Source organism: Myotis daubentonii, chromosome 10 (assembly GCF_963259705.1).
Source record: "Myotis daubentonii chromosome 10, mMyoDau2.1, whole genome shotgun sequence".
NCBI classification, from domain to species: domain Eukaryota; kingdom Metazoa; phylum Chordata; class Mammalia; order Chiroptera; family Vespertilionidae; genus Myotis; species Myotis daubentonii.
Window position 1 is genome coordinate 50,328,582 of NC_081849.1, and position 24,193 is coordinate 50,352,774.

The 24,193-nt window shown below is 39.9% G+C and overlaps 1 long non-coding RNA gene across 1 annotated transcript in view; it reads right to left on the reverse strand.

Moving 5' to 3' along the window:
* Window positions 1-17,596: 17,596 nt before the first annotated feature.
* The window catches only part of LOC132211494 (uncharacterized), a 160,265-nt gene continuing 153,668 nt past the window's right edge, over window positions 17,597-24,193 (reverse strand). Inside the window, exon 3 of the long non-coding RNA XR_009447458.1 lies at window positions 17,597-18,745. This is a non-coding gene — a long non-coding RNA (uncharacterized LOC132211494). The remainder of the gene's footprint in view (window positions 18,746-24,193) is intronic.

A 24,193-nucleotide genomic window follows, 5' to 3' on the forward strand; every position in this document is an offset into this window, starting at 1 on the left:
GGAGTGGCTGAGCTGTTTCCAGGTACATGAGGTTAGATACCTGGAGGTCCCTGGCAGGTGAAGATGGCAAGAATTCCAAATTTAATTTTCTTGCACAGGGAAGCATGGTTGAGAGCTTTCAAGAAACAATTGGGGTTGAGAACACGATAAATCCCCACAACTGTCAGAGGTAACTCTTGATATGTGGCTTTAAAAAGTGCCAAATCTCCAAAGCCACCCGTCACCTTCCAAAGTTTCACACCGTTGGACCCTGTGAATTTATTTGAAAACAATTTAAAATCAAATTCCATGGCACTGAGTCATCTCCTGCAAGCCACTAAATACTAAGATGAAAATCTCTTGTGACATGGAACACAATGGTTGTTCAGAGGTCTTGTGTTAGATATGTGAAAGAGTTTTATACGTTGGTGTGCTGCCTTCCATAAGAACCTTACTCATGTGAAACACTGTTAATTACTTTTCAGCCAGAAAACCATCACCATGGATCTGGGACAAGGACACTCGTTCGCTGGGTCTGATTTTTTTGCTTGTCTCGCAGAGATTCTTTATGCGAGGAGCCAAGAAGGTGCTGTGGAAGCGGTAACTCACAAAACAAGTGTCAGGGAACCTGCATGCTAGCATTTCCATTCTGGTGTGTAAATAACTTAGTCTCTCTAGGCATCAGTTTCCCGATTTGTAAAATGAGGGTGTGCCTCACAGCTTGTTGTTGTTGGTGGTGTTGCCACAGAAGCCTTCTTTCAAATGAAGCTGTATGTATCATTCCAGGATGAAAAAAGATGGAGGAGCCCTAGCTGGTTTGGCTCAATGGATAGAGCGTCAGCCTGCGGACTCAAGGGTCCCGGGTTCGATTCTGGTCAAGGGCATGTACCTTGGTTGCGGGCACATACCCAGTAGGGAGTGTGCAGGAGGCAGCTGATCGATGTTTATCTCCCATCGATGTTTCTAACTCTCTATCCCTTTCCCTCCCTCTCTGTAAAAAAAATCAATAAAATATATTTTTTAAAAAAAGAAAAAAAAAGAAAAAAGATGGAGGTGGAGTCCTCAGCCCCTCTCTCCTCTGCTGACAAGCCAGGCCAGCAACTTTGTGAAACCCAGCACGAATACTGGCCAGAGCCCTTCAGGTCGTTTTTCAGCCTGTGAGAGTGCGTGGGTGGGGAAAGGGAGGAGGAACTGGGTATGTTTACAACCAGGCAATGTGGGTTAGTAATGACTGCTGAATCCACAGATGCTTATTTTTGGTTTTGGTCCAGTCATTAAAAATAGAAGGTCTTACAAGTTTGGATGAAAGCCACTTTGTAGTGCTGGGTTTGATGTGCCCTGGCTGGTACACGTAGAGTCCGTATAGTTAATAGTGACTCGTAATTAACTACTATGCCCCATTCCTTGGCCACTTATGATAAATAAAATGGATTGTATTTTGCACATAGAATTTTTCCACACATGAGTGCTTTCCTTTGAGGAAACAAAACCCTGATAAAATATTTTCTGTTATTAAGAGCTACATTTTCCTCTCAAAGTGAAACTAGCTTTTAAAACTGTGAGAGTTGTATATAGAAAGTAGAAGAATAAATTCACCAGTGATCCCAAGTATAACCACTGGTTACCTAGGTACAACTACTTGTGTACAATACCAGGCACAACTACTATTAACATTTTGACATATTTCTATTTCTTTAAAGGCTTTTTCTATGCACACACTCTCTTACATATCATGTAAAACATTTTTTGAAAAACACACACAAAAAAAACAGGCCTCATACATATGTTTATGTAACTATAGATATCCTGAATGCATATGTATCATATATACATATACACACATATATATCTATATATACATACACATGTACATATTTCACTGTCCATTGAGATAGATTTCATCATTCTCAGTGGCTATACAGTATTATAATTCATGAATGTACCATTAGGTTTTTCAATGAGGAATATTTAGCTTTCCCAATTTTTACTTTTATAAACAACATAATGAATATCTTATACATGTATATTAGTGTACATGTCAATGATTTCTGTTGAATATATTTCTTAAAGTGAAACTCAAACTGTACACACATTTACAGAAAGGTTGGTACAGCCTACCTTAGTAAAATGTGCTATCTGTTATGGGAATACTGAAAGGCTCTTACATTGCTTCTTGAAATCCTTTTTTATTGACTTTAAAATGCTTGGTTATTGTCGGTAAAGGACTAAACCGAATGCTCTGAAAGGAGTAATAATTGGTCAGAAAGGTTCAGTTAAAAAATTGTTAGATAATCATATGATTGGATTCCTAGCTGAAATAGTGGGTTTCTAAGATTCATGACTATTTTGAAACTCAGAGAATACAGGTCCTTTATCCCTGCTCATTAGGAATAATTCTCTCCCTCCTTACTTTATTTTGTCTTATTTTCTCATGATCCATTTTTAAAATGATGATTAGATACAGACAAAAGGATAAAATTGAAGGACAGCAGTAAAACTTTTAACTGGGAAGCTGTTATACCACAAGCTATCCCTCCCTTAAGTAACAATAGGCTCAAGCATGACTTGCCCCTGAAGGATGAAATTAAATTGTTTGAGACTATCCCTTTCATTTTACTGAGCCAGTTAAGAAAGAAGTACTATTATTTTTGTGCTACGAATTGATCTACGGCACTGCACAATGCTGGCCTGTCACTCATGGTGACAAGATAGGTAGGACATTCACTTTGATCTCTAGGAAGTCAAAATTGCCAGCAGGAATCAATGTGGTTGATAGAGTTCCATTCTATTCCAGGCTGTGGCACATAGAAACTCCAGAACAGGTGAAAAAGCTACCCTGTGACAAATGGGAGAGATACCTTCAGCAAAACTGCTCTTCCATGTAATAAACACTGTTCAAGATAGGAGGGCAACTGAAGAATACTTATTTCTAAAAACATTATTGTCATTATCTTAGAATTTCACATCCTTTTTGAAAATTAGAACTGTAAACCAAGGGCTTCTGATTAGATTTAAAACTTGTGAGTTTTAATGAGAGAAGTTAGTGAAAAAATTAACTGCTGCCCGCAAATATTCAAATCACCCATCAGGCCCTCCTGAATAAACAGAAAGGACAACAGATAAAGCCTGAAAAGGCCCTCTGTGGCTGCAATTTACCATACCTGGAGTTACTATTAACACATTTAATGAAAAGTTGAAGAGACTATGGCTCATTTGAACCAACCCATCAATCGGGAATTGCTCATAACAGGAAATAAATGTTTATAAATGGAATTAGACATGGACTTCAAAAATACAAGTGCTATTACCAAGAGGAGGCTAATTAATTGATGCTCTCCATCTCTGTTCCACCTCCTCTCACTCCCCATCCCCCCCATCCTTGAATACAGGTTTACATTTGATCTGGAGCTATAAATTAGAGGTTAGAAAAAATTTTTGATGATGCATATATTTTAACTACTGCAATGGGGCTACAAAACAACACATAAAATTAATTTCCCTAGAACATTTTTATTACTAGGATTGATATAATTGGTCTGGATGGGTTTGATTTTTAAAAGAGAGGGGTGACTGAGGGGATCCCCCAAACTTTTTCAGTCCCTTGTTTCTGTATCATACTTTAAGCTTTTCTTCATCTGAATGTTAGGAAGCGCTGGACAAATAATCTTTATGGAGGAGGAAGTTTGCTCTAATAATGATAAAGACGGCTTACTGGTAGATATTTATTTTCCTGAATTTTCTCAACATCTACAGAGAGGTATTCTGCCTCAGTATTGACATTGTTCATTTTCTTTTCCTGATATTACTGTGGCCTACTTGATTTTAAAGATTGGATATACATTTTTATATACACATTCATTAATAATGGGAAATTAAAAATATATTCATACCAAAGTCGTTCTGCCTAAGAAAATTCCAGCTTTCTTTGTATTCCAATTGTTGGCCAGAGCTGTCCATTTGGATGAGTTAAAAGGCAGCCCCTGACTGCAATAATTGGATGAGGGTCGCATATCCAACTCATTTATCTGCTGTCTATCTGCCAAATTGCCTGAATATCTTACATTTAGGGTCATTCTTGAGTAGCCTTATTAAGAATCCAAGAGTTCGAATTTACATGGGAGAAGAAACATATTACCTGGTTATAGCGCAGCCCGGTTAATTTACATAGTTATGCCAATATCCCATGTAGCAGAGAAGAGGGATCGGAGGGGAACTGGAAGAAAGAACAAGAAATGAAAGGGGCCCAGTCCTGGATGCCCACAGAATGGCTTGAGGACACTGGGTCTTACTTATCCCTACTGCCTTGCACAGGGTCCAGTGCCAACGGAAGGAATAAAAGAATGAATGTGTGAGTGTTAAGGTGAGAGGGTGTTTAATAAGTGTTGCTAGTGGAGGCAGCCTCATAAAAACAGACAGTAGATGGATGGGGATGATGTGAATATATAAGGCATAACATTGTTTAAGTTACTTAAACAATTAGGGACCACTCAAAAGACCTGGAATTTGTCTTGGGAACAATCCTCCATAGCAATTGCCTCTCATGGGATCTGCTGAGTATAAAATGGCTAGCCGCTAGGGCCTCTTTCTTGGCTTTTCATTCTGTGCACTAACCCACAGCATCAGCCATATTTCCTCAAGGCCCTTGCATTCAGGACACCACCAATGGACTCAGTCCTCTGTCCAGTAGACGGTGCTGTTGATCTCCGACCTCGCTGTGGGGGGCAGCAATCTTCCTCACAGTGGTTCATCCCAGGTTTTCATAATAAAAAATGTTCTCAGCTATTTGGACAAGGACTTCCCCCTCACCTCCCACCCCTAAAGGAAAAAAAAAACTATATGCAAAAATATCTCTTCACCCTGGGCCCACCACTCAGTGGGGAAGAAAGACTCAGAAGATATTCACATTTTCTTTTCACAACAATCCCAAAGGTCTGTAGGGCAGGGTCCCGACATCTTTGGCTTAACAAGCAGCTGGGGGACGAGGAGGAGGTAATGGTGGTCAACCACCCTCCTGTTTTGGTGGAGGGCCCCAAGTAACACACTCGGTGGGAGGCCTGGGCTGAGCAGGATGGGTCTTCCTCCCAGGGTGCCAGGGAGAACACAAGGCCATTGTCAGGTAAGGTGTAGGGGCTGCTGCCGCAGGCGTGGTCTGCAGCTGTCCCCAAATGCCCACTGTCAGGGAGTCCACAGAGCAGCACTGGCTGTGACCTCAAAAGGATGGAGGAAGCGGCCACCCTGGCCCAGGGTCAAACTGTGTGTGGTGACAGGGAAAGGAATGTGGACTTTGGCCGAGGAAAGGGAGGAAATACGGGAACCCAGGAGAAACGCCACCTGGGTTTGTTGAAGATTTAGCACCAGCCAGGAGGGCAACTCTGCTTGTCCTTTCAAGATGTGATTTAGGAAGCCCTGCTCTGTTTTCTGCTTTGAGAAGTCTCACTCTTTTAGAGTATGATCTCAGCTAATGAGCTCTTGAGTGGGGGAGAGAACTGGTGGATCCATTCTGTGGAGAGTGCAGGCACATCAAAGGAAGAAATCATTTCACAAACACACAGATTTCTCCTTGACTTGGCTTGTTGTAGGACTAATTTGCAACTAGGCATTGCAGAAAACCCTCAAAGGGGGTAGTTACTTAGTAAATGTCTTAATATCAGTGGTGAGTGGTGGAAAGCAGGTTGGATTAAGGACAGGAGTGTCTGGTTTTGAGCCCAGTGTCTTCCACTTTCTGGTTCTGATGGGTTTGAGTAAGTCACAAAATCCGAGTTTCTGATTTATTCCTACAAAATGGAGGTAATCATTCCTGTCCTATCTATCTCACTGTGTTGTTGTGAGGGCCACATGTGGAAAACCTTTCCTGTTCTAAAGGTCCATACAAGTGCAAAGATTTATATTTGCTGGAGATCAGGTCTGTCTCCTGACATTTCCAAAATGCCTCCTGCTACTGCACACAATATGGAAGTTTGACACATAGCAAATGCTAAAGCAAACAAAAACAAACCCCAGTAAAAAATCATGCAGTGATTTAGCAAACACGGCGACAGAATGATTTCACATGGCAACAAACAATGGGGCATTCCCAGTCCCATACAGTCGGGGCCAAAGCCCAGCTGCTTGCATGTTATTGTAAAGCCCTGCATTCAGAAATCGTCAACATTGAGCTTTTTCATAACTTAACCTATTGCTTCTTAGCTGACTAACATAGACATAAACCAGAAAAGGCTGCTCTGCGACCTCAGAAGGTTGAACAAATAATACTCTGTCCAGGTTGTAATTACCCAAGAGATATAACAAAGACAAATGTAAAACCTTTGTAATAACCCCTGAACGTTGATATGAAACTGTTCATGTCAAACTGATTTCTACAGAGAATAAAATAAAAAGGAATTAAAATATTATATACCTGTAATATGAGATAAGACTCTAGGAAATATAATTCAACTTCTGTAAGTGATGGAAATGCTCTAGGAATAGAAAGGGGTGGGGGGGGGGGGCAAGAAAAAATTCCAAGACCTTAAGTCCTTCAGAAAATCCCCAAAGTGAGCAGCCTTAAGTCCTTTTCATAACAAGCCAGGATATAAATCAATGCAGATATATACACATTAAAACAGGTCCAGCCCTGGCCATGTGGCTCAGTTGGTTAGAGCATCGTCCCAATATGCCAAGGTAATGGGTTCGATCCCCAGTCAGGGCACATGCAAGAATCAACTAATGAATGCATAAATAAGTGGAACAACAAATCGATGCCTCTCTCTCTCTCTCTCTCTCTCTCTCTCTCTCTCTCAAATGAATCAATAAAAAAATTAAATATGTCCAGAATTCTTTCCTGCACCTATTTTTAGGCTATCTCTACCTGGCCAAAGGGAATTATAAAAAGTGGCTGGTGAAATAAATCCACATAAGGGAGTCAAGTAATCATTCAGTCCAGTAACTGAAGACAAACATGAAACAACTTTTTGTTTGTTTACATCTGTGCCTCTCCTGCTCCTCACGGTCTCCCTTGCCCTATAAGAGTAGTTTTAAGGACTTGATTGTTCCTCCACCTCTTTGTTTGACATGTCCTTGTCATATTTGGCATAACTGAAATGGCCACTAGGACCAGGAAGTCAAGGGAATTTTGACATGAAAACTATAGAAACTCTTTAAAACCTCTTAGTCACTGAATTTAATTGAATTTTCAAAAAAAGGTCTAGAATTAGAGAAGGAATTAAATTTAGATTCAGCAACATGATGAACTATATTATCCAGCCAATTAAATAAATGAAAAATATTTATAATATAATGTAAGGGAGAGTGAGTAGAATTCAAAATATGATGACACATTATCTGAAATCTATATGTAAGTGGTAGGTAAAATGTAATAAGAAAATATGTGGATTGTGGTGATGTGCTTACTGATAACATTAATTTTAATACAGTTTAGGAATTGCTTTTAAAAACATTAATGTTGCTTTTTCTGGTTTAAGAAATGGTTGTTTGGACTGCCATTTTGATTTCCATAAAAAAGAAGAAAAACTCAGGACCTCTTTAATGTTCAATTTAGTGCAGGTTTTTTTATTTCCTAGTGCACTCTGAAAGATTTTGTATTCATGCTGCTTAATGTTTTTCTCTGGATGACATCCAAAGTTCTACTGCTGCCCTCCTAAGAGTAACGCTGCCTGAATTTAACAACTATTTAATCTACTTCTCTTGATTAAGTACTTTTCTTTACTAAGCTCTTAAGAGTACATATGTAATACATAGTTTAGTAATGTGCACCATGATATCTTAACATTTCATTTAAATTTGATTTTTTAAAATTAATTAGGCCTTTTGAAAACATACTACAGAAAGTGCCAATGTTATAAGAAAAGAGAAACCAGAGCAACAGTGAAATAAATTCTGATAAACAAAGTTGCTCTTATGTTTCTGAAAACCCTTCAGTTTCAGTCACCATGTACCACATCAGGCACCATACCAGACCCACTCGGAGACTTCTCAGTCAACTTTCCTCCGACTTTGTGTCATAGCGTTATTATCTCTATTCTACACACGGACACACGGAGGCTCAGAGAAGTTCAATCATTGGCAAAAGTCACAAAGCATGTGAGAGGCTGGACTTGAACTCCAATCTTCTGATTTCAGAGTCAGGGCTCTTTCTATTACAGCTTGCTCTAAGTTCATCTTTTTTTGTATAATGTTTTTGTTACTTTCTTTTAAATGCAAGTAATATCCCACAAAACTATCATTTCTTAAACAAATATGAGAAAAGGAAAATATTAATATTAAAAACAGAAGGTAGGACTAGTAAATGAGGTAGCTCAGATGGTGATATAATCACAAGGACTCCAATAAAACTATGTGATTCTTAAATCAAGGTATGCTGGCGAGAGTGCAATATCACCTGACCCACAGGTTGTAGATGAGTGTCTGCCTGACCAACATAAGCCTAGATATGATCTCTCTGCTCTGCCAGTTACTGAAGGATTCTAGGCTGACATCTACACCAAGGATCCCCTGGGTATGTAGGGAAAATGAAACTGCCCAAGGAGGAGAGACAAGCGCCCTCCTGCTTGATGGTGGCCTCTGGGAGCCATGGGGACTGAGGCTCTCCGTTCAGTGGCCTGGAGCTTCGGACAGGTATAAGAACAGGAAGAGGATTAAAGGAACCAGGCCAATTCAGTAAAAACAGGAACTCATATATCAGCAGGACTTATTATATTTGGGAGAGACAGATTGGAATGGTGGAATAAAAAAACACCTCAGAGGACCACCTAGATTTTAGTCCTAGGCCTTTCACTGAAGAGCTGGGTGAGTTTGGGCAAATTACATCACCATTTTGGGCTCCCATTGTTCACATGTAAAATGAATAGGTTGAATTACATGGTCTAACTCTAATCTCTCTCTTGAAGGTGTGTTTTGCCAGGAGTTTCTAATTTGCCAGTAGATCCAATGATTCATAACTGAGGTGAATCTAAAACCTTTGATCACTGGGCATTTCAAGGCTCTAGGGAAAAGCAAGGTTCCTCTCCTTCAAATACTGATTAGGTCAGTGGTCGGCAAACTGCGGCTCGTGAGCCACATGCGGCTCTTTGGCCCCTTGAGTGTGGCTCTTCCACAAAATACCACGTGCGGGCATACAGTGCGATTGAAACTTTGTGGCCCATGTGCAGAAGTCAGTATTTTGTGGAAGAGCCACACTCAAGGGGCCAAAGAGCCGCATGTGGCTCACAGTTTGCCGACCACTGGATTAGGTGACTTTTCTTCATCCATGATCATCCTGGTTTGACCTGATCGTCAGTAACATTTTTTAGAGAATTGAAAATTTTATGAACTTTCCCTCAAGATGGTCATGGGGGCGTATCATGGTTTTATGAAAGAAAGCTAAATAATGTTTGCGATGATATATTGAAGTGGTTAAAAGTTTAGAGTTATCAGTCAGATTCTAGTACTAGTTCACCTGAGGATTAGGTTTGAAGGGGGACTCTGCTGTTTTTTTGTTGTTGTTTTTCCAGTTGTCTAAAAATGGAGCCAGCTGCAGAGTTGATATACTAAAAGTCTGGGACTCAGAGTCTCAGCTGCAGACTCCCTCCTGGTAAGCCTTGAGCACATGACTTTGAGCCTTAGCTTCCTTATCTGTAAAATGGGGTCAATAGAACCTGCTCTGAATACCCGACTAGATTCGTACAAGAACCAAATTAAATGAGATCACATTTAAGTTAGTATTTTTTTTCTTCCTTAGCAGCAGGAATGTGTCTTGTGCCTCTTTATCTCTTTAACCCATAACCCATAATACTGCCTATCCCAGACACTGGATAAATTATGTTCCATTGTGCTGCCCTTTAAATAAGCCACACTGGGCACTTTGCTATGCCCTTGTTTTTTATGAGTGTGGATTTGACTCCCCCAGTGGCTATTTATGCCTTTGGTCCATCACGTCCAATCAAGGTGAGCTTTTCTGATGAAGTACAGTGTAGTCTTCCTCAGCCGTAACCATTGATGTTTTCATTATATCATGCCATTTTCCTGTGGTCACCATTTATCAACACACACGATGTCATTTGTCATAAAAGGATTTCCTATTCAGGAGCCCAGGGTCTGTTCTGTGTTAGCTAACAACTGTCCACCACAGGGCGACTTAGAACACGGCTCAGTGGGGAATCATGTACATGATTTGTTTTATTTGAGTCATGCCATCCTGTGGAGCTCTGCATTTCTTTATCTGGCCTGTGGAAATGGTTTTGAGTGTGAGTGGTCAGAATCAAGCAGTGTTCTCACACTTCATCGAGTCTGGCACATTTTCTCTCTTGGCAAATCCAATGGACATTTTGCAGACCCGCTAATCTCAGGAAGACTGAAGTTTTTAGAGGCTGCTCTTCATAGTTAGGGGTAAATGGCAAGGGGAGAAACTGTTTGCTACTGTTTGAGTTGCATTTTCTCAGCTCAGCAAAGAATTGTAACTTAATGGGATTGATTAATGACTTACTCCTGGGACACACAGTTCAGTAGTTTGAGTTGAATGAGGCGGAGGGCCTAGTTTCCACTCTCCCAAGATTTTTAGCAATTGCAAAGTAGCTAGTTCCCAGTTTCCTCTTGGGAGTAGGTTATTCAGGGAAGAAATGTGCTTTGAGTAGTACTTTCTCTGTGACTCTCTGGGGAATGCCACCTCCAAGAAAATGATATGTCTGATTTCATAGAGAGAGTAGGGTTGAGTAGTATTTAAACCCTCTTAAAGTGGCTTTCTCAAAGCCTCTCATTTGATTTTACGAGATTTGTGTCTAGAACATTTCACTAGGGAAGGTTAGACGGTCAGGCTGACTTGCTGGACAAGTCGGCATCTGAGCAAGGAGATAAGACTCAGGGCGTGAGTACTCAGAGGTTAGGCATCACTCATTCAGCCTTGGGACATTCTGTCACTGGCCTTTCCAGCTAAAGTGCAAGTCCCTTAAGAGTAGGAATGAGGTCTTATCCATACCTTGGCCCCTCTCTTGATAGTGGTTCAACTTAGTAGTTGTTGCTAGTAAGTTTTTCCCTCATTGATTTACACATTTATGCCACGAACAATTGAATTTCTTCTAGGCAATAAGGCTATGAATGTTAGCCCAACCAAGCTCCATGGAGCTTGCTTTCTAATGGTGAAAAAAGCAACCCATGAATAATAAAATAAATATTCAGTATTGTATCAGGTTGCTACGAGTGCAACAAAACAACAACAACAGTGAAGCAAATTAAAGACATAGAGAGTCACAGGAGTGCTGCTTCAGATCAGGCGGCCAGGAAAGGTCATCCATTGGAAGTGACATTTGAGCAGGGGCCTGAATGGAGAGAGGAAGGGAGCCATGCCAACGGCATCTAGAGAAAGTGCTTTCCTGACAGACAAGCAGAGCAAGTACAAAGACCAAAGAAATTGGTCTGGAGTTTGGTTGGCTGGATTCAAATCCTGGCTCTGCCACTTATACCTCTGCATGAAATAATCATGATGATAATAGCTGGTGTTTATTAAGTACTTCCCATGAGTCGGTTATAATGCTAAACCTTCCACGTGGGCTCTCTTGTTGAATTCTCACACCAATCCCACAAAATCAGTACTATTATGAATCCCATTCTACCAGCAAGGAAATGAAGCAAAAAAGAGGTTCGTGAAGGATGGAGCCAGGATTCAATCCCTGGAGTTTGACTGGAGAGTCAGTAGTTTTAACACAAAATAAAATGAGGGATGAGCATGGCCACATGTGGGAAAATGGGACATTTGCTCTTTGGAACTGCTCCCTCTCCTGCCCATGACCTCTTTCCTTCCAACACTGCCTAGGGCCTTCAAAGGTGGTTTGGGAGGGGTGCCCATGTGCATTGCCACCTCTCTTCCTGGGTTTTTCCCCACCGAAATCATTCCTGATCCCCAGCCCTTCCTTGGGGAAAAGCCATTTTGGTCTAAGTAAACTGTCAAACTAGGCTCAGCCAAAGTGCCACTGGGAATTGTGATTTAGTAGAAAGAGGAGGAAATGATAAGTTCTGGCTCTGCAAGTAACCAGCTGTGTGACCTAGGTCAAGCCATTGGTTCTCTGAGCCTCAGTTTCCTCCTTCTGAAAATGAATTGATACTATTTCTACTGCCTGCTTTACCTAATATTAAATATTACTTCTACTATGCAAATCAAATGAGTTCATACACGGCGAAGTAAAATATAAAATAAAATGTAGGCTGTATTTGAAGATAGCATATTATAATTATGCAAAGATATTCAATGATGTGTTTAATTTCTTGATTATTAGAATATATTACCTCTGGCCCTGTTTTTACATCTGTTTCTGATGTTATACCCTCCCACTCCTTCTATCCTCCAAATTTCATTTCTTAAAATAATGAAAATGTCACTTAGACTTTTACCAACAATTTACTTAAAATGTTTGCTTTTTTAGAAACTAGATAAATTAGAGCATTTGTACCTTTTGGGATTAATGCTATTTGACTCTGTAATTTCAACTATGTGTATTTATTTTATTATAAAGAAAAATCTCAGTTAACCAGAATGCTAAGAGGAACAAGAACTTTCAAGTAACAAATTCTTGGGTAACTAAAAAGCAAAAGTGCATTAGAAATCCCTTTCTCTTTTAACAATAGAAAATATTTTTAAAATACATCAGTTACTATTTTCTGACTTAGGAAGTAGAGCCCAGTGAGAGTAACCAAATCGGTGTGTGTGTGTGTGTGTGTGTGTGTGTGTGTGTGTGTGTGAGAGAGAGAGAGAGAGAGAGAGAGAGAGAGAGAGAGATTTTATGGAGAACAGGATTGCCATGTGAACATATCTACATATACAACACTGTATATAAAGTCATACGCAACATAAGATGTTGATTTAAAGGTGAAATAAACTTAGGACACCACCTGGAATAATGAAGACTCATTGCACATTAAAAAGATGTTAACAATACAAGTCACATAGTGGTTAAAGGCTCAGGCTCACTGCCAGTTCACTTAGATTGGGATCCTGGCTTGGTTACTTAATAGCTCTGTGGTCCTGGGTAAGTTATTTCCCCTCTCTGAATCCCAAATTTCCTCTGTAAAGTGAGGGTAATAATAATAATAGTAACAATGATGATGATGATGATGATGATACCTACTTCATCAAGTTTTCAAGTAAAGGCAGTACCTGATGCAGAGAAAGTGCCTTATAAAGGTTAGAATTATTGCTATTTTGGTGTGATGAGCAATGAGCACTTACTGTCTTTAAATATATTAATCCAATAAAACTCTATGAAGAAGGTACTATTATTATCCTTATTTCACAGATGAGAAAATTGAAGAATAGACATAGTGAGTAACTTGCTTGAGGCCACTCTGCTAGTACCAATGTGAATGAGAACCCATCCCACATCTGCCTGGCTCCAAATCCATGGCTCTAACCACCATGCTTCTCTGCTCTGGTCACATATTTCCTGATCTCAATCCTTCTCATGACCTACCTTATTTTTCATTATTTACCTTTATTCTCAGGGTTAGAATAAACAAGCCTATATGAAATTAAATGGTACTAAAGAATCAAAATTGAAATCTGATTGCTTGGATCCATTTAACTGAGGTTTTTGAGTAATTTTTGTTAGTGAACATGCTCCTTTAAGTAAATCCCTTATTGGGAGTGACCTTGGATACATTGTTTTAAAATTATTATTTCTTTTGCATCAAACCTACCAAAGTTATCACAAGATTTACCTAGAAAGTTTTGATTCTGTTTGGTTTTGGAAGGATTGGAAAACATTTTTTTCCAGTTAATATTCTATCTTTGAATCTATTCTTCCAGTGGCCAGGGTAAACTTTCAATGGTGCCTAGAAAAGTCCATACTGTCCCGGGTGATACTGACATTATTTGATGTGGGTGACAGATGTAGCTTGTGAGGATGGGAGGATGGGGTGGAGAAAGGTATGCATGACCAAGTCTATCTTTTCCAGTCACAGTAATGGGTCATGGCTGCATTTTAAAGGGAAGGGGAAAATTACTTTCCCAATCCAAAGTATAAAACTATGACTCATGCTGGAATAGGTCCAGAATGTTAGTCAAATTATCCCTATTGACAATGAAAGCTGAAAGATCTCGGGAAGGCAGCGTAGAGAACTGAAATGCAGGGACAGACATATGGGAAGCTAAGATTCATTGGAAAAACATGAACTGGTTAGAAAAAAAAATAAGAAAAGCAGAATGTACGACATTTTTAAAAATCAAAGGAATGACTTTTCTGATCTCCTTAGATAATCCTAGGCACTTCAAACTCCCTACCCAGCAAATGAATGGGACATCCAAAGAAAACCAATCCCTCCTTGTAAACAAAGTGGAAATTTCCTTCTTTCCAAAAGGGCCCCAGGCCCAGCCATAGAGGAAGCAAGGATACGAAAACACATTTCTGCCTGAAATGACCTCCTATTTTAAGAAAAAACAACAGCCTCAAAAGAAGGAAAGGAAAAACAAAGTTCCACCCAGAAGGAAATTGCATGTAAACAGCCCAAAGGAAGACCAAGACCGAGAGGGTTGAAACACTGAAGTAAGCCACAAGCAAAGGGCCTGTGACAATGTCATTAGCCTCTGACAGTGTCAGGACCTGAGCTTTGAGACAACTGCTTTGTGATTGACAAAAAGGGGGTGGGGCGAGGGAGGATCCCGACAAAAGCAAGCTGGTTGAAAGGTCCCCTCTGCAGCCCTGGAAACTTTGATCTTTGAAGTTTGCCTATTTTTTCAGGACGCCGCTAGTGTGTGACTCAGGGGAGATCAGCAACCACAAAACGCTGGCTATAATTTTCTGCAATTTGTCACATGCCCTCTGTAAACCCTGGTAAGATGGTTTTCTTTTGTTTTTCAGCTGCGGATGGTAGCAAGGTAGTTCAGGGAAGATAAGAGCAAACTGGAATCTTCAATTCTTCTAAGTCTGGAGGCTACATTAGTTGCAGGTATTTTTTTTTAAAAAATTACTTATTTTTCTGCATAAATATTTGGTTTGACCCATGTGGAATTAACTTTCCCCTCTCTTTTAGGAGCCAACTTTAAAAAAAAAATCCAGAGATTCCAAGTTATAATTGGATTTCTATTTACTCTTGAAAAATTTAGTGACATGGGGCCCAGATCCCTGTGGGATAACATCTGAGGCTGAGTCCCCAGCACCCTGTTCAGATGGGTTATGCACTTGACATTCTGCTCGTCCCCATCCTGCAGTTCCACTCAATTCTGTCACCTGTTTCCCTACCCATGGGAATTTGTGTTGAGTTCTAAACAGATCCATATACTTCTTTAGGGATATCCCCTGTCTAATCCAGGATTGCAGCAGCCTGCTGAGAAGGATGCTAAGGCTGTGTCTGGGTTTGGCATCAGAGTTATGATTAGATGCTGAGATTCTCTTTGGGCACAGAGGGAGTGGGTGGCAGATTCCACCTATTTGCCTTCTCTGACTAGTTACAGCTCTAGTTTAAGCCTGTATCTTGCTTTAAATAGGATCCAGCCTGCTTCTTAGTATACTGTCTCTTTGAACATTCTTGAAACCTAGTAGTGTTCATCTCATCTCAAAACCTCTAAACAAAACCTTCTGTATGGACTCTTTCAAAACCTCATCATGCCCAGCTTCTTTTCAATGACCCTCAGCCACTTACAAGAAGCTCCTGGTATAGTTCAAACAGAACCCCAAGTAAGTGGAAGGGAAGGCACTGAAGGTAACACATGTTGTAAGATAATGTGAAGGAGAAGCCACTCGTGTGGCCTCCATTTATCTCTCTTCACATCTCTCTCTCTCTCTCTCTCTCTCTCTCTCTCTCTCTCTCTCTCTCTCCTCTTTCTCTCATATTATCTATCTATCTATCTATCTATCTATCTATCTATCTATCTATCATCTATCATCCTATCTATCATCTAACCTAACTATCCATTTAGACTCCTATCTGCCGGTCATAAGATTTAGGGCTGCAAGCATTCTCTCTTCCTCTCTAAGCGGCCTTTCACATCCTCACCATGGTCCTCTACCTACTGTCCCTTGGCCAACCCTTACAATTAATAGAGGCCAGTATGTAACCAACTCTTTCACACAATATGGCCTGCCAGAGTCCAGGGGTGGGAACTTCGGTGAGCAGCTTTTCAAAGGTCTCCTACCCTTAAATGAAACCTCTTTGTGTGTGTTTTTTAATGGGTTCTGTTGTTGGAGCCACAAGGACCCTTCAGGAAAATGCCCAGAGCCAGTTGGTCCCTGCCATCATTGAAACCCAAAGGGAGGAGCGCCACAGGTGAGGAACGGCTCCTGAGATGTCTTGAAGTTGCTTGTATTTCAAAAGAATCCAGCTTACCACCACTGTGGCTTTTAGCCCCTCTAATAAAGCAGTTTTTAAAAAGCTAAAAATGTAATCTGCCTTTTAAATCTGCTCTTCCTGCTGAGTCTAAATGGGGCTGCAGCAAAATGCCTGGCCGGCATTAGAGTTCTCCGAAGTCAATCAGCTGAAATGGGGCTGCTGGGGGGTTTGAAATATATTTGAAAACACCCCAGGGGTGGTGCCAAACAAGCGAACAAAGGCCAGTTACATGAAAGGAAGAAGCAGGTGGGGGTTTCTAAAGCTGAAAAATCACTTGTATATTTTGGAAACATCAGAAATTGAGACAGGGATGCTGACCTTAGAAGTTCATCTATCTGATCATAAACTTGTATTTCATTTGGCATTAGAAAAAGATTGGGCTAATAAACATAGCTTCAAATACACAGCCAGGCATTGCCAAGGCCGCATAAAACCCTTGAAGAAATACTCTAGAGCCCAAAGGGAGCTGAGGCTAAAACTGGTCACAGGCACGCATGGATGTTACTATGATGTTTTCTCAGCAGCTTTGAGTAGGACAGCATCATAATTTTTTTTCATCCCATTGAAAAGGTGGAAAGTTCTCTGAGAGTCGATTTTTTAGTAAGGCAACTCTAGCTTGCTGATGTATCCCATGGAAAAAAGAAAATCTAGATTAAGTGTGACTGTGGCAAAAATGTGCTGTAGATAAACTGACTATTTTATGAAGACAAGAGTAAGATTGTGGCATCTAATACATTATACTCTTAATAGTTTCCTGAAAGGTAATATACTCATGGATCAAAGTCATTTAGAATAAGGGTGACGAATAGGGCAATAAGTATAAATTGTGGGTTACCCAATAAAAATGTAGATTTTCTGATGAGGCAAATTTTATGAACCCCCACCCCCCTTGCAAGGGACATAGCTATCTCTCTAAGGCAGCAGTTCTCAACCTGTGGGTCACCAGCCTATGGGTTGCGACCCCTTTGGGGGTCTAATGACCCTTTCACAGGGGTCGCCTAAGACTATCAGAAAACATATATATAATTACATATTGTTTTTGTGATTAATCACTATGCTTTCATTATGTTCAATTTGTAACAATGAAAATACATGCTGCATATCAGATATTTACATTACGATTCATAACAGTAGCAAAATTACAGCTATGAAGTAGCAACAAAAATAATTTTATGGTTGGGGGTCACCACAACATGAGGAACTGTATTAAAGGGTCGTGGCATTAGGAAGGTTGGGAACCACTGCTCTAAGGCCTAAGGAAAGGATGAGACCAGTTTTCCAGAAAATTTGCTGATTGGATGGCATGAGCTGCCTTAAAGCTTTCCTTGGCCAAAGTGATTTCTACACTTAAGAGGGAGGACTATTTAGCAGTGTAAAATTGAAAAATTCTTTGCAAAATAGTGAATATCTATGCACGAGGGTACTTGATGTTGCCTTTCCAATATTTTCCCTCTATATGGAATATATAGAGCGTGAACAAAGTTGCCAGAAATTCTTGTTCTCTTTGTTAGATGAGGGTTGGGAGGTATAAACTTGAAAATATAGCTTTTGCCAACACAAAATTGCTTGTTACCCTTTCAAGGCCAATGTGTATGCCGAAAGAAATGCCTCAGAACACTTGAGAAGGTGGATACATATGAGTAAATTGCAAGGGATTGAAGCTTGGTTTGGATAAGAATGGAAATATTCAGTTGCTTAGCCAAGGCAGTTCCAAAGGACTTTGATCTACATATCTCAGGAGAGCGAACTTGTGCCATTCCAGCATTTGCTGGTTTTGGCTAGGCGACACCTATAGTAAGAAATCAATATAAAATAAAACCCAGTTTTTAATTGTTTTCTTTTTTTTTTTTTTTAGAACTTTTACTTCTGGCTACAAATGGGAAACAAAAGGCAAATAGATAATTGTTTTTAAAATGCTAAGACAGGCCTTTTCTAACCTCAAGAAAACATTGGGGTTTGATTAGGTTCAGATTTAGGGCAAGTTTCGGGATAGTGTTTGTTCTAACAACTTCCTCCCCATTTCTGTGGAAAGTGTTGGTCTGTTGTGGTTTTGGAAGCCACGCTTTGAAGGCTCTAAGCTGGGGCATCATGAGACAGGCTCAAATCTTTCATTTGTGCCTCTGCCCACGCTTCCTTCAGTGTGTTCCTTGGACCTGGGCCTCCCCCAACTGCATGAGCCATTACATGACTAAGCAGAGCCCAGACCACCTCTCGTCTCAACCCTTTGTGGTAGAGCCTCTGTGTTTACCTCCCATCTCCAACATCTCTTGTGTACACCAGTCCCTGGCTCCTTCAGATGAGCATTTGTTTCATTTCTGTCTTCAGTTGAGCTTCATTCCACTCCACTAAGCTGCACCTTGGATGTGGGGATGTTTCTTATGTTCAATCAGTAGGTTCTTTGGGTTGCATCATTCATTTAGGTCTGAAAATCTACTACTGTCTGGGATATATTTTCTAGAAGGACAGATGGTGATGTCTCCTGTGGGAAAAAAAAAGGAGGACAGAGAGGAAATTAATGGGCTGGCCTGAGGTGCAGGCAAGCCTCGGATGTGCGGCTGCCCAGCTGCCCAGGGCCACCGAGGCTCAGGTAAACAGGGCCGGCCGAGGCTTGCGCTGCCAGCAGTGGCAGCAGCAGAGGTGTGATGGGGCTTCGCCTTCCCCTGATTGCTGAGTCACCTCCCGGACCTGAGGGCTCCCAGACTGTGAGAGGGGGCAGGCTGGGCGGAGGGACACCCCCTTCAGTGCATGAATTTTCATGCACCAGGCCTCTAGTATTGTCATAAAGATCAAAAGGTAATTCATGTAAGATACTTAGTGTGGGACATGGTACTTGGTAAGAACTCAACAAGTGAGTTATTGTTTTTGTTAAATTCCCTCCTAGGAAGAAAGGAACTCAATCTGTTTCTTTTCGTGAGGGTCTTCTACAATGCTTGGCTATTTATAGGGCTCTATAACTGTTTGTTGGATGATTGAGTGAATTGACTCTTGCCAGAAGTTTCTTATTACTGTTGCTGATTTTCTTTTGGTTAACAAGATATAATTTGACAGATTAATTTATGTCCCTTTATAAAACCATAGTTTTGAAGAAGAATCTGACATCAAAATGGTCCAGATAAGGCAAAAGTTTTTTCCCTTATTTCATTTTTGTTTTTTTCTTTATATTATGTTATTAGTCCTGAATTCTAATGAGCTATATCCTTCTTATGCTTGAATGAAATATAAATACACTACTTAGATACCAATGTTTGATAAACCCAACCAGATACTGCAATGTTTTGCAGACACAGAAACTAGGTTGAAGTCAAGCCATGGGAATAAAAATGTAAGAGTGTGAGAAAATAAAATGTGGCCTGAAAAAAAATTATAATTGAGGAAGCCAATGTAGGCAAATACTGCGAGAACAGCAAAAATTTGGAATACTATTTCTAGCAGTAAATGGGGCAACATGGAATAATGGGAAAGCTCAAATCTCGAGCATTTTATCTTTTGGAGCTCATCCAGTTTCCTCATCTGTGAAATAAAAATGTCATGAAGGTGAACTCTAGAGCCTTCTAGGCCCAACATTGTGTGATTTTACTTAATAATAATAATAGCTTATATTTTATAGCTTTTTCACCCTTTGAAAACTCTTTCATATTTGCTTATTATAGAGCTACTGTACTAGTAGATACACAAAGAATATTTGAGAAAGAAGAAATACATGGCTCAAATCTATGTATTATAAAAAGTGTGATGCACCTAAACCTGTTGAATAACCTGTCAATCTCAAATATCAAAAATAAATATAACTTATTATAAATAAATTTAACTTATTATGTATGACCCTCAGAAAGCATGGTGTCACCTTCATCATAGATGATGAAAGGTAAAAGGATAGGCTCAAGGTCTCTTGGCTTCATCTTGGGGTTTCTGGACTCCCTAATAGGCTACTCCTTACATGGAACCAATGTCACTGAATTAAATACTTGCTGGATTATACTGAGAGTCCCATGCAACCCAGACAATCTGAACAAAACAGAGGGATATAAATAATGAAAGATACTCAAAATCAGAGAAAGAAATTTGCTAATAAAATGTCTTAAAAACTTAAGTGATTTCTGCTTAAGTACCATTTTATCTTATGAAGATTCTGGCTCATTTGTCATCTACAATCAAGGAAAAAATATAGTCTCTATACAACTCCCCCATCAATTCTAGGAATATTTAGTGTTTCTTTCTTTACCTATATTCTCCTGAACATAGGTGGTATCTAATTTTGTAAAACCAAGTATATTAATCTATTTGTTTCAATGGATTAAATGTTATCTATATAAGTTTTTAAAAGAATAATTTTATACCAGTTGTAAATTTATCCTTAAGAGAAGCAATGTCAGGGTGCAGAACTTTTTAATCCTTAATTTATCTTTGTGCTAGAAAACTAACATATCTCCATGTACTGACAGTTAAAGTTTGAATGGTACATTAGGGTAATTTTTAAGATTTCAACATGAGCACCTATTTTATTATATTTTTGAAAGACTACAAAATTACTTCTCTTTTTGGGTATAATAAATTCTTATTGCAGCATGGAGTTTCTGTTAAAAAATCTTTTATAGATTTCATATGCTAAATATCAAACTAAGCAAGTGTCAAACTTTGTAGAAATATAAAGAAATTAGTACTTTCAATTTTATTAGCATGTATGAGCAGGAATCCCATGGCACACATTTGAATACTAAAAAGTTTACAATGGTGTTAAAGTAAGAGACATTTATCGAAAACGTGAATATATGAATCATCAGGCTGTGGGCCTGAGAGATTCCTTTCCCTTAGAAGCTTATAATCTAGCAGATTGGGGGGGTCAACAACATTTTCTGAAAAGGGGCAGATGAAAAATACTTTTGGCTTTGTGGACCATAATCTCTGTTGCAATTATTTAACTCGACTATGGTAGAAAGGAAGCAGTCATATGTGGACAATGCATAAATGTATGAGAGTGATCATTTTCTAATAAAACTTGAATATGCCCTAGCCAGTTGCTCAGTGGTTAGAGCATCAGTTTGTGGACTGAAAGGTTTCAGGTTCCATTCCGGGCAAGGGCACATACCTTGGTTGCAGGCTCAATCCGTGGCCCCAGTTGGGAGAGGCAACCAATTGATGCATCTCTCTCACATCAATGTTTCTATCTCTCTGTCTCTCCCCCTCCCTTCTACTCTCTCTAAAAATCAATAGAAAAATATCCTCGCTTGAGGATTAACAAAAAACTTGATGAATAAACACTTATATTTGAATTTCACAGTATTTCCATGTGTTACAAAATATTATCCTTGCTTTGATTTTTTTCAAGGCTTTTAAAGTGTAAAAAGCATTTTTAGCTGTGTGCCACACACACAAAAGCAACGGCCTAAATTTGGCCTGTGGGCCATAGTTTACTGACCCCTGTAGTAGATGTGCATATAAAACAAAATAGAACACATGAAATAGCATGCTCTGATGGAGGACACATATGCCCTGGGAGTACAAAATAGGAGAGATTAAGTGGGAAAGGCTGTAATGCTACTATCCTTATGGAAATAATCAGTTTGTAGTCATATTTTTTGAAATGAAATTTACATAGCATAAAATTAACTAGTTAAAAATTAACAACTGAGTGGCTTTTAGAACATTCACAATATTGTGCAACTGCCACCTTTATCTAGTTCCAAAACATCTTGGGCAATCCAAAGGAAACCCCATACCCATTAAACAACTGCTCTCACTCCCTCTCCTGCCAGCCCCTGGCAACCATCAATCTCCTTTCTGTCTCTATGGATTTGTCTGTTCTGGATATTTCATATACATGGGATCATACAATATGTAATCTTTTGTGTTTGGCATCTTTTCCTTAGTATGTTTTCTAGGTTCAGCCATGTTGCAGTCTGTATCAATATTTCACTTTTATGGCCAAAAATATTCCATTGTCTGTATATAACACAATTTGTTTATCCATTCGTCAGCTGATGGCTCTTTGGGCTATTTCTATCTTTTGGTTTTTGAGAATAGTGCTTCTATGAACATGCATGTACATATATTTGCTTGAGTACATTTTAGTTCTTTGGGGTATATACTTAGGAATGGAATTAATGGATCATCTAGTAATTTATGTTAACTTTATGAAGAATTACCAGTTGTTTTCCACAGCAACTGAACCATTTTATATTCCTACCAGCAAAGAACAAGAGTTCAGTTTCTCCATATCCTCATCAACACTTGCTATTTTCTGTTTTATTATTATTATTATTATTATTATTATTATTATTATTATTGTCCCAGTGCACGGATTCATGCACTTGAAAGGAAATTTAATTAGAAGAAATATTTTAATATCGCTATTCGTCCTTTCTCTGTAATAGAAGTGACATCTAAATTCACGATTGGCAATGACAGATTGAAACACACGCGTGCAATTGGCACCAGCGAGAGCTTTATATGTATTGCACATGCACGAGTCAATTTAGCCTTTTATATATATAACTTGCTTAATTAGACCTGCTTTCTGATTTAGCTAAACTTTTTCCAGCCCAGTGAAGCACCCAACTTCTCTTTCAAGTAATTGTCAGCAACACAGCAGTAAATATCAACACGAAACAGATTATTATTGTAGATCACGCAGGGAGAACAAAGGGTAAAATATTGAATTGCAGCAGTGTTTGACTATATTCTGCACAGTGAGAAAACCTGAAGTCGTTTTCAAGGTCCACCATTTCTTACTTCCTTTCAGTTGGGTCAAGTTTCTAAACGTCTTAAATATCCATTGTCTTGCTAATGAAAAGAAAATAGGATTCTACCAGGTCTCCTGTCTACCTACTCCAGGACTTCTGTGAGGATCAAATGAGATGAGGCACGGGAAAATGCTTCGCAAACACTTGGTTGAACTGTAAAATGTTTGCACCTGGCTATAAAGCAAGTCAGGTTCCTGGGCTGAAGAAACTCCAAGAAGGCTAGTCACTAGGGAGAGGAAGCTGGGCATTGTTACATGATGTCATTACTCAGTACCTGCAACTACCGTTTCGGGCTGGGCTGGGCTGTGGGCTGCATTTTGCGCCATGGGGTCTTGGCAGCATTGGCTGTGATTTGGTGGAGTGTCACTCCAGGATGGTAGCAGGGCCTGTGTCCCACTTGGGGGAAGCCAAGTGTTGGTTGGTCAGTGCCAGGTCCATGGTGCCATTTATTTTTAAATGGCCAGTGCGCATCATGGCAACTTTTGCATTGAGCATCTGCCTGCTGGTGGTCATTGCGCATCATAGCTCCAGGTAGGAGGGAAGGATGGACACTTAGCCTTTTATATATATAGACTAGAGGCCCGATGCATGGAATTTGTGTAAGAGTAGGCCTTCACAGCCCCGGCTGCCTGGTGGCCCTGGCTGCCTTGCCCCCCACCCACTGGTTGTTCTGGAAGGTCGTTCTGGAAGGTCATTCCACCATCTGGCCTAATTAGCATATTAGCTCTTTATTATATAGGACTAGAGGCCCAGTGCATGAAATTCATGCACGGGTAAGGGCCAGCAGCGCCTCCACTGCCGCCCGCTGCCAGGGCTGCGTCGACGACACCCGCCATGTTCCGCGCCACCTCCAGTGGTCAGCACACATGTAACTCCCGCCCATAGGGACAATTTGCATGTTAGCCTTTTTTTATTATATAGGATTATCATAATAATAATAATAATTATTTAGTATATCCACTTTAATGGATATAGAGTAGTACCTAATTACAAAGAGTTGACAGAAGAGCATTTCAGGCAGAGGGACTAGCGAGTGCAAAGACCCTGTGGAAGACAGCGCATTATCAGCTCCAGTCACTAACAGAGGGCTACGGTGGCTAAAGGGATGAGTATAGTCAGGTTGGAGAGGGATGCAAATTCTAGATCATACAGAGCCTTGGAAGTCAGGGCAATGACGTCTTCAACTA